Source organism: Canis lupus, chromosome 1, assembly GCF_011100685.1.
Source record: "Canis lupus familiaris isolate Mischka breed German Shepherd chromosome 1, alternate assembly UU_Cfam_GSD_1.0, whole genome shotgun sequence".
Classification (NCBI taxonomy): domain Eukaryota; kingdom Metazoa; phylum Chordata; class Mammalia; order Carnivora; family Canidae; genus Canis; species Canis lupus.
This window is the reverse complement of record NC_049222.1, coordinates 119,633,705-119,645,803: the sequence shown is the minus strand read 5'-3', so window position 1 is coordinate 119,645,803 and position 12,099 is coordinate 119,633,705.

The following is a 12,099-nucleotide window of genomic DNA, read 5'->3' as shown; positions in this document are numbered from 1 at the left end:
AGCCTAATCTTGAACTGAAGCCTAAAACTATAAATTTTCTTGAGTAACTAAAGCTTTGGCTATATCCTCAAAATTTATTGTATGTTGTTCTCATAATTATTTTCTGAGCATAACTGAAATTGCCATTTTTATTATATCTAACAGATTTATTATACCCAAAAGATTTTTTAAAGACAATTTTCCTTTTGATTTGTAAGTTATTCAATTATTTTGTTGATCCTTTTAGTTAACATCTAGCTTTACTGCATTGTAGACAATAGAAGTCCTACTTTTTTGGAATATATTCACATTTCCTTTATTGCCTAATGTACATTTTTGTGGGTATGAATGCTTCATGGATATTTGAAAAGAATGCATGTTCTTTGACTAACACAGCACTGATCTATTTTATGTATTAAATCACAATTATATGTTATTCAAATCTTCCATGTCTTTTTAAAATAAAAGGCATAAATTAATTAATTAATTAATTAATTAAAAGGCACAATTTTCATACCATACAATTCACTGATCTGGGGTATGCAAGTCCAAGTTTTCTGGTATATTCACAAGGTTGTACAGCAACCACCATAGTCTAATTTTAACCCAACATTGAAATCTACTTCAGATTTATAATGACTGAGTCCCAGGTTTATAATGACTTAGACTTAGTTTTAATCCTAAAAGTCTCCATTCCTCCCCCTCTTTATGCTATTATTGTTATAAATATTACACCCCTATGTGTAAAAAACTCAATTATACATCACTATGATTAATGCATTACGTAGTCTCATGTATTTTGAAGAAAGAGAGAAGAAAGGAAGGCAAGTGCAGTTGACCCTTGAACAACACAGGTTTCAATTGCACGGTCCCCTTATATGTTGAGTTTTTATGGTACGGTCCTGCAAATGGATTTTTCTCTTCCTTCTGATTTTCTGAATCACATTTTCTTTTCTCCAGCTTACTTTATTACAAGAATATAGTATATAATACATACGACATACAAAATATGTTAATCGATGGTTTATGTTATCAGTGAAGCTTCCGGTCAACAGTAGACTATTAGTAGTTAAGTTTGGGGGAGCCAATAGTTATATGCAGATTGTCAACTGCATGGGGGGTTGGTGCCCCCTAACCCCTGCATTGTCCAAAGATCAACTGTGTATTTTTCTGGAGTTGTTATGGGACATTCCTAGTGACCCTTTCTGGTTCTCTTCATTTATTGCTGTAGAGTCAGATCTTGTGTCCTTGTGTCCTTTCCTTGTGTCCTTGTGTCCTTGTGTCCTTTCCTTACCCCCAAATAGCTTTGCTCCCACATTCCTTCTATGTAAAGTTGTCAAATATATTATATTTCTACATATTATAGACCCAGCCATACAATTATATACACACTGTTTTATAAATCAGTTTAGAGAAAACAGAAGAAATATGTAATTATGTGCTGTCTTTTGCAATTACTACATAATTACCTTTACCAAAGCTCAACTCTGTGTGTGTGTGTACACGCGCATGTGTGCACACTCAAATTACTATCTGAGGTCACTTACTTTCTGCCTGAATGGTTTTTGTTAGGCAGGTGGGCTTATCAACAACTTGTCTCAGGTTTTGTTTATCTCAGAACGTCTTTATTTTGCCTCCAGTTTTAAAAGATAATTTTACAGGATATGAGATTCTTGGTTTGACAATATTTCACTTTCAGTACGTGGAATATATCATCCCACGTATCTCTGGCTTCCATTCTTTCTGATTAAAAGTCAGCTGTTAATCTTCCTGGGGAATCCTTGAATGTGATGAGTCGTTTTCTTTTGCTGCTTTAATGATTTTATCTTTGTCTTGCAACATTTTACCATGATGTGTCTGGGTGTGGATCTCTTTGTTTATCGTACTTGAAGTTTTGTTGAGCTTCTTGGATACATGGATTAATGTTTCTCCTCAAATTTGGGAAGCTTTACCATTGTTTTTTCAAGTACTCTTACTGTTCCTTTCTTCTATTTCAGCTAATTCCTTTATGTGTATTTGGGTGCATAGAGTGGCATCTCACATTTTCCCAAGGCCCTGTTAATTTTTTGTTTTCTTCTTTATTATTATTAATTTTTTACTCTCGGTAGATAGATATTAATCTATAATTTCACTATTTTGCTTCTGCCAACTTAATCTTCTGTTGAGCCTGCCTTTCTAGTGAAGGTTTTATTTTGATTATTGTATTTTTTCCACTCCAGAATTCTCCAGAATTGCTGTTTAAGTAATTTTGTCTCTTTATTGCTGTTCTCTATGTGATGAGATATTACTGTCATCCTCTCCTTTAATTCTTTAAGTATGATTTCCTTTAGTTCTTTGAACATATTTGTCATAGTTACTTCGAAGTTTTTCATTTCACCACCTTGATCCCTTCAATTCCATGCCTTTAAAATATTTATCTGCTTGACCTGTCAAAAAAAAATAAAGGTATGTTAAAAATATCCCGCTAAAAATGTGGTTTTGTGCTTTCTTCCCCTTATATTTCTAATATTTAGCTTTCCAAATTTCAATGCTGTTACTAGGCACGTAAAAGCTTTTTCTATTCTGGTGGTTTTTTTTAAAACACTGAGCAGCTACAAATTAATATTTGTAGCTACAATTAATATTTGGCATAACACATCTCAGAATACGTACCCAACAAATTTATGCAAAAGAACATTCTCATTAGTTTTTTCACTTTTTATTTTGAAGGATGAATTTGGAGGATTTGTAGTACCAGATACAAACTATGTTACTGTCATATGTCGTTTTGCTATTAGCACAAGGGAAGACAAACAGACCAATGGCACAGAACAGAGAGTCTGGGAATAAATCCACACCTATCTGAACCTTTAATTTATAACAAAGATGACAAATGCAGAGTAGTAAATTTGGTTTGTAGAAGCTCATATATTAAGTCTCCCAGGTGAGTTATATATGTTATAAATATTTTGTCCCAGTTTGCAGCTTATTCTTTAGCCCTTTAGCTTAACCTTTTTCTTTTCTTTTTTTAAATTTATTTTATTATTTTTTTTTTAAGATTTTATTTATTTATTCATGACAGACTCAGAGAGAGAGAAAGAGAGAGAGGCAGAGGGAGAAGCAGGCTCCATGCAGGGAGCCTGACGTGGGACTCTATCCCGGGTCTCCAGGATCACACCCCGGGCTGAAGGGGAAGGCGGCACTAAACTGCTGGGCCACCCAGGCTGCCCACCTTTTTCTTTTCTTGGTTATGTATATATATATATATACATAACCAAGAAAAGGTATATATTTAATATATTAAATATATGTATATATATTAATTTGTACATGGTCAAATCTATCACTGTTTTCTTTTTGGAATTCTAGGTCTCATGAATTCTTTAGGAGAAACTTCCCTGATGCATGTATATAGAAAAATGTTTTACTCTAATGATTTAGCAAGTTTTTTTTTCTACTACTTAGATCTTTAACTTACCCCGAGCTTCTTCCATGAGTAGCGTGTGAGGAGCGTGTGGTTGGCATCTAATAAACAGCCTCTCCTCCCTTTCCCGTCTGTTGACTGATCCTTTCTTTCCCCCAGCAACTTAAAGGGTGAGATTTTTTATCTTCTAAATTCCCACCTATAACTGCTGCTTTGGGATTTTCTATTCTGTTCCACTGGTCTACTTGTCTAATCTTGGGCCAGCATCACGCTGTTTTAATAGCTGTGACATAAGGGTGTATTTTGATTTTTTGGTAGGATAAGTATCTCTTCAGTATTTTTTCCTAAGCCTGTAGTGAATTCAGAGGGTGCCTTCTAAGGTCTTCTGCATCTAGGAATGCTGAGGCCAGGAAGAGCATGTAGATTAGACTCTAGAGAAATATCTTTGGTGCTTGCCTGCATAGCGATGACCCTAAAAATACACTGGACAGAATGATAGCCTCCAGCCCCCTCTAGGCCCCATGATGCTCACTTTTCCAGAGCCGGTTCTCTCCTATTCTTACTAGCTCCAATTTCACACTTAGACCTCTCTGCAAACCACAGTCTCTCCATTTACTCCTCCGGGATGAACTTTCCTTCCAACTTACAGAGTAAAAGCAAACCGTAATATGAGAACTTCTCAACTTTCTAGTGGCAAACTTACAGACTTGCACCTAAATTTATTCTTTCCTCGTCTCTTCTTGTTTGAATGGAAAGACAGCCTTGCCCTCTCCCTCCTGGGCTCTATTAAGCGAGATGCGGTCCCATGCCCGCCCTCCCACCCCTTTCGGGAATAGGTCCTGTCCGTCCTCCCTACCTGTGTTTAAACATGCCCGTCCCTCTCACCCTTACACACATACACCCCCCCTTTCTCACTAGACTTCCCTGCGGCTGTCCTGCTATCTCCTCTCGCTCACAGCCACACTTGTAGGAAAAGTTGTCTAAACTCATCATTTCTTCTCCTCCCACTCATTTCTCAGTCTACTGCAAAGGTCACCTGTCACCTGCTAAATCTTTACTAATAGTCTTGCCTCTGATCCTGCCCTCCTTCAATCTGTTTCTCACTGCAGCAGCCAGAATAATCCTTTCAAGATGCAAATTTGGACACATTCTTCCTCTCCTTTAAAAGCTTTCATGACTTCTTATTGATCCCCAGATAAGATCCAAACTCCTTGGCAAGGCCTCTACTGTCAACCTCCTTAATCTCGTCAGTCCTGTCCAACCCCAGGCTCTGGTCACACCTTGCTTCTCACTGTCCCTAACTTGTTCTCTCTGCCTCACCTGGGCTGCATTCTGCGCCTTCCCAGCCTAACTCATACTTCCCTCCTGCGCTCCAGCAAGAAGATGGGAAGCCTTTCCGGGCCTCCACCACTCCAAGACCAGAGGAGGCACCCTTCTTTGTGCTTTCCTGGCACCTGGTGCTTTATCCCCACTACGTGGTACTTACCATATCACACTGTCCGTTTCCCTCTGTCTCCAACTAGACCCAAGACTCTTGAGAGCAGGGATCATTTCCCAATCACCATCTAACAGCCCAGTATTTAGTGAAGTGCCTAGCAAACAGCAGAGGGCCTATAGATTTTAAAATAAATGAATAGTTCCTGTAATAGCCTAGAAGGTCAGAACCATCTGTACTTTTTTTTTTTTAACTAAACAAGGCTGTTTATTATTTTTGTGTGTGTGATGTAAAAACACAAACCATAAAACGTACCATCTTGACCATTTTTAAATGTGCAGTTTAGTTGAGTTGAAGTGTATTTACATTGTTGTGAAACAGATCTCCAGAACGTTTTCTCTTGTAGAGCCGGAACCCGTACCCATTACACAATAATTACTCTTTCTCCTCTTTCCCCATCCTGTGTCCTAACAATGAGTTCGGCTCCTTTAGATACCTCATGTAGTGGAATTGTTTCAGTATTCGTCATTTTGTGACTGGCTTGTCTCACTTAGCGTCATAACTCCGAGTTTCATCCATGTAGCATGTTTATAGAATTTCCTTTCTTTTTATTTCTTTAATTTAAATTTAATTAATTAACATATAATGTATTATTAGTTTCAGAGGTAGAGGTCAGTGATTCATCAGTCTTCTATAACACTGGGTGCTCATTATATCCGGTGCCCTCCTTAATGCCCATCACCCAGTTACCTACCCGCCCCCCCAGCAACTTTCGTTTGTTTCCTTTTATTTTTTTTTAGATTTTTTTTTTTTTTTTTTTTTTTTTTTATTCATAGAGACAGAGAGGGGCAGAGATACAGGCAGAGGGAGAAGCAGACTCCATACAGGAAGCCTGACGTGGGACTCGATCCCGGGTCTCCAGGATCACGCCCCAGGCTGCAGGCGGCGCTAAACTGCTGCACCACAGGGGCTGCCCCTTTCGTTTGTTTCCTATGATTAAAGGTCTCTTATGGTTTATCTCCCTGATTTCATCTTGTTTTATTTTTCCCTCTCTTCTCCTATGATCCTCTGTTTTGTTAAATTCCACATATGAGTGAAATCATATGATAATTGTCTTTCTCTGATTGACTGCATAGTACTCTGTTGTATAGTTATCACACATTTTAGATTAGATATAGCCCATTTGTCTCCTGATGGACATTCTGGTTGTTTCCACCCATTGGTGACTTTTTTCATTCTCCATAGCATTTATAATTATTTTTTTTATAAAGATCTGATCTTACAACATTTAAATACAGTACTTCAGATAATATAAGCAAAACATATGCTTTCCAGAAATACAAAAAGGCTTTATTAAATACAATGTTTTATTATTATAAAGTGATTCAATTCTTTCTAATAAAACATTTTATCATTAGAATGCATATATTTTCACATATATATCCTTGTTAAAACCAAAAGCACTTATATAAGACTAGGTATCAATCAGTTTACTACAGAAGAATGAATCTAATAAGATTTATCTTATAAGGTCAAACTAAAAGTATAAACTTCTTAATTGAGAGTCCGCAACTATATATATAACTGTATTATAAACTATATATAACATATGTGTATAAAAACCAGTCAATAAATAGGAACATAGTATTATGTATTTTACAACATATGTATCTCTTCCAAAGCTAAGTGTGTATCTCTTTTTGAAAGAAGGAACACAAGTAATTAATTTTGATTTTGTTCAAACAACAGACAGCCCAGAGGAGAACATTTTTAATCCACACCTGAGATCAGGTGGGGATGGATAGAGTTCTGTGCACTAATGGTCAAATTACATACAAATAGGCATTCAGTTCCTCAAGGGATAAAAAGACAAAAGAAAGAAAGGCAACTAAAGAAAACATCAATCCAGTAATAGTCCGAGTCGTCATCCTGTTCCTTTAAGCAATTACCCATGTTAGGCATATCTTTTCTTGCAAGCATAACCTTCATTTCTTCTTGTTGAGTTTTGAGAATTTGGTCACCACCAGTTGGGGCCAATTCAGATGGACATTTAGATCAATTCTTTATCTGCTATTTTTAACACTGATATAATGTGCTTCCTTGTATCTTTGCCTGCGTACGTGACAGTTTTCTTAGAATAAATGACTGAATTGAAATGATCTGGTCAAAGGGTATGCACGCTTCTAGGGTTTTTATTGCAAATTGCCGAATGGCCTTCCAGAAAGATTTTTCAAAAATTACTTTCTCACTGACCATATTTGAAATGCCAACTTACCTTCTCCTTAATGCCATTTATTAACATATTTTTGATTATTTATCATCATGAATAGAACATGGTATCTCATTGATTTAATTTGCATTTAATACAAGATATTTTTTCATGTCTCAGGCCATCATTATTTCTTCTGAAATGCTTGCTCATGTCCCCTACCTTTGTTAATGTAGCATTCATCTTCTGATTATGGATTTTCTTTTTTTAAAAGTAGGCTCCATGCCCGGCATGGAGCCCAATGTGAGGCTTGAACTGAAGACCCTGAGGTCAAGACCTGAGCTGAGATCAAGAGTCAGATGCCTAGCCACCTGAGCCACCCAGACACTCCTGATTATTGATTTTTAAGAGTTTCTTGTATGGTAAGGAAATTTATACCTTGTTATATGTTTTGTGAATATTTCTCCAGTTTCTCGTTTGTTACTAATTTTATTTATAGTATATTTTTACATCCAGAAGCTTTAAATATTTATGTGATCAATTTTGTCAATTGTCTCCTTTGTCTTTTTTTGACCTGGGAGTCAGAGTTAAGTAACTTCCACGTGGCAGGTTCCTATCCCATAGGGAAGCAACTTGCTAACTTCTACGAGAGCCATGGGGCAGGAGTTGGGTGCTAATCAGGGAAATTTCTCTCGCTTTCTTTTGTGCTTGGGAAATCTTACTTCTTGTTGGCTCCTCTCTGGCCATGATAACCAGTGATATCTGCCTAGCAATGCAGTGGGTGGTACAGAGGGTGAGGGAGGGGTGCCTATCTCTTTAGCACAACAGCTGCTTCTATTCCCAAAACCCCAGCAAAAGCTGATCTGACCATGGAACAGTGATCAAAATTAGAAAATTAACATTGACACGGTGCTCATAACAAATCTATAGACTCAATTTGATTTTCAGTGACCCCACTAATATCCTTTTTCTGGTCTAGAATTTAATCTAGCATTCCATGTTGCCTTTAGCAGTCATGCTCCTCACTCAGCTTCTTCTAACCTGGGCCTTTTTTTTTCTTTTTTCTTTTTTTGGTTTTTCTTTGTCTTTTGTGACCTTAACATTTTTTTTTTTTTAAGTTGGCTCCTCGCCTAGCACAGAGCCCAAAGCAGAGCAACACCAGGTTTGAACTCATGACTGAAATCAAGACCTGAGCTGAGGTCGAGAGTCAGCTACTTAACCAACTAAGCCACCCAGACGCCCCTGACTTTAACATTTTTTAAGAGTACCAGGCAGTTGGGGCACCTGGGTGGCTCAGTAGTTGAGTGGCTACCTTTGGCTCCGGGCATGATCCCGGGGTCCTGGGATCAAGTCCCCCTTGGGCTCCCTGCATGGAGCCTGCTTCTCCCTCTGTCTGTGTCTCTGCCTCTCTCTGTGTCTCTCATGGATAAATAAATAAAATCTAAAAAAAAAAAAAAAAGAGTACTGGGCAGTTATGTTATAGAATGTCACTCAATTTGAGTTTTTCTGACATTTTCTCATGATCAGATCAAAATCACGCATTTTGGAGAGAATGCCACAGAGTCATGTGCCTTCCTCAGTGAGTGCATTGTACCAGGGGCTGTGTGATGTCAACACATCTCAGTACCGCTGACCGTAACTGAGCCCTGGCTTAAGTCAGCATCAGCCAGGTTTCTCCAATGCAAGCTCATTATTTTTCCCATAGTAATTCGTAACTATCTTGGGGGGAGATACTTTAAGAATATGCAAACAGCCTGTTTCTTGTTATACTTTCACCCATTGATTTTAACATTCATTGATGATTTATTTCCGCCGCAGTTACTACCGTGGTGTTTGTCTAAAGGTGATTTGCTGCTTCAATAATCCTTCCCACGTTTAGTAACTGGAATTTACTATAAGGAAGAGCTGCTTCTTTTCTGTGATTTATGCAGTTATTCAATTATTTATTTATGCCAGTACGAATTCAGAGCTATTTATTTTCTTCTGCAACTTTTAATTCATTACTATTATTGATTGGGTTACGCAGTGGTCTCTAATTTAGCCTTTGGGAACTCCTTCAGATGAACTCCTAAGTTCTTGCAATACGTCTCCATCAGTTTTTTGAGACTTTCTCTGCCCCTGGCACCACGAGATGTGCCAGATTCATTCTGTGTTTTCCCTGCCCAGTTCTGGAATCAACCGCTTAACCAGTGAACCCTAGCTCCTCTCACTGAAGGAAGGTGCTTAGAAGCCACGATTCGGTCTCCAGGTGGGATCATCACTACTGGGGTGTTTCTGCTTTTAGGTCCCCTCAGTGGGCAGGGCTAGCGAACATGCATAACTGCATCCTCACACACACCGACACACATCGTGTTTATTTCTGCATGGATCAACCTGTGAACATACTACAAATCATGAGTTCGGCCCGATAACCTCAGATTCCAAGCCAGCATCTCAGGATTCATTCCAGCCTTCCTTTCCCCTTATTTGTAACTCCTTTCTCCAGCAGTGAGAAACTCCAGCTTATCACCCGAAAGCACTTACTCGTTGGCTCAGTCCCAGCGTGTACGTAAAATAGTTTCACAAATTGCTACCGTAGCCCTTTGAAAAATGTAGTAAAACTAGTGCGTGTTATCTGCGTACAGCTATTTTTGTAGTTAGTCTCGTCCAACCAAGATACGATTTTCTCAAGTTGTTCGGGTTCCTTCCCTTCTTCGCCACACTGTGGTCCTGTTGTTCACTTGTAGGGCCGTTAGGTTCATTGGTTACTATTTGTATGCTGCTTTGGGTTCCTCCCACATCCTGGTTGGTGTTAACTCTATTTATTTCTGGGGTGTGCGGAACTTTACCGCGGTTCTCAGAGTCAGAGCTAAACAAAAAGGCACGCTTACTCCCCCCTCCTCTGTTCTACCCTCTTTCCAATTCCCATCCGCCCTTGTAGATAGCCAATCTCTGTAGTTTCTGGATTACCGTGTCCTATATTTCTTTTGCATTAGTGATCTCTGATAAATCTTGATACAAATGGACAAATACAGTAGCCAAGGCTGAAAGGGACATGGTGATGAAGAGTACAGATTTCTTAAGGTGGAAGGTGTGGGTCAGTTCAACAGGTGAGCTGCTTAGACCAGAAGAGGTGCTAGCCAGGGGTGAGGAAACCCTAGAATGGGGAGTAGGGGGGGGCGGGTGATGAATATCCATGTAGCCTTGAGGTCAGCTGCAGCCGTAGGCACTGTGGCTCATCTATTAACTATCTTCTGGCAAATCTTTCCAGGGAATGAGGCCTTCCAAAATCCTAGAGAAGCTCTCTTCACAGGTGGCGTTAATTCATTTTAAGTAATAAGTAGATTCAAGCCGTGGAAGAGGTGGACTGTAGTAGATATCACGGTGCACCCAACTTCCTGGTTCCACATTCAGGACACAGGCATTAATTCCCCTCCTCTCCCCTGTTGTGTTTTCTAAAGCCTCTTAAGTAACTGTTGCAGCATTATGTGCATATAACAGACCCTTATTTTTCTATAAGAACAGAGTATAACAGGGACACCTTGGTGGCTCAGTGGTTGGACGCCTGCCTTTGGCCCAGGACATGACCCGGGTTCCCGGGATCGAGTCCCGCATTGGGCTCCCTGCAGGGAGCCTGCTTCTCCCTCTGCCTGTGTCCCTGCCTCTCTCTCTCTGTGTCTCTCATGAATAAATAAATAAAATCTTAAAAAAAAAAGAGAACAGAGTATAATGGAACAATAGCAAAAAGCACAACAGGGTGCATTTTAATGTTAAATCATATGCCACCGAGAAAGAGGAGGGCCAGCAGGAACTGGAACAGTCAGCCCAGTTGAGATGTGGCCTGGGGCTTGAGGGGTGGGGAGAACTGGACGGGAGTGGCCTTCGGAGCCACAAGCAGGATTAGTGGGCATTTCTAGCTTTTCTCCATCATTTTCCACTTCCTTTCCCCATTCCTCTCTGCCCTAGGCACACTCTGACCTCACAAGCTGTTCTGGCTGTTGCACCTTTCGTTTCACCGATAGTTAGTCAAGACAAAGTTAGACTTTTTTAAAAAAGATTTTATTTATTTATTCATGAGAGACACAGGCAGAGGGAGAAGCAGGCTCCCCGCAGGAAGCCCGATGTGGGACTCGATCCCAGGCCCCCGGGGTCATCCCCTGAGCCAAAGGCAGATTTAATCACTGAGCCACCCAGGCACCCGAAGCTAGAATTTTTTGGAAGGAAATGTACTATTTTGGCTCTCCAGTTTCCCCAAGCCTTGCCCCCTGTAGGTTCATTTGGGTCTCTTTAACAGTAAGAGCGTCTCCAGCCTCCGTCACCAAGTGTTTCTTAGCTCCCGGAGCCCCACCGTGATGTACTGTACCATTAACATGTCCTATCGTCAAAGGCCCGTGAGGACAGGCCTTTCAGCACAACCCCTACTTTGGCTGCTTCTTTGCTCAGTTGATCCCAGAGGCCAACGGGGCTGATTCCTTATGTTTACAAAGCACAAATCCTAGAAGCATCAAAGCAGCTCCAGTGGGCTGAAGAAATGGGGTCATTCACAGACCTGGGGGGGGGGGGGAGGAATGTCTCTGTCTTCAGAAAGAAAGACTCCTAAAAAGTGCTTGCCTCTTCAAATCCCAGATGTTTCCCCAGAAACCTTTGCAAAGAGAAAGAAAACAACAGGGCTCCCAGGTGGCTCAGTCGATTAAATGTCTGGCTCTTGATTTCGGCTCAGGTCCTGATCTCAGGGTCGTGGGATCAGTCCTGCATGGGGCTCAGCGCTGAGCATGGAGCCGGCTTGGGATTCTCTTTCTCTCTCTCCTCTTGCCCAGCATGTGCATGCACATGTTCTCTCTTAAACACACACGCACACACACACACACACACACACACACACACACACAACACACACGAATTGGGTCCTAGATACCCAATGCTTTTGGGATGGACAAATTCTTTTTGTGCTCCCATGTGCCAAGCACTATGCGCGCTTCTTTTCACGTCCGTTTACTTGATCCTCATAACAGCTCTGTGAGGTATGGACTCTCCGCCTTCACTACAGATGAGGAACAGAGCTTTAGCGACGTTCAGTACTAGCCAGCATCACTC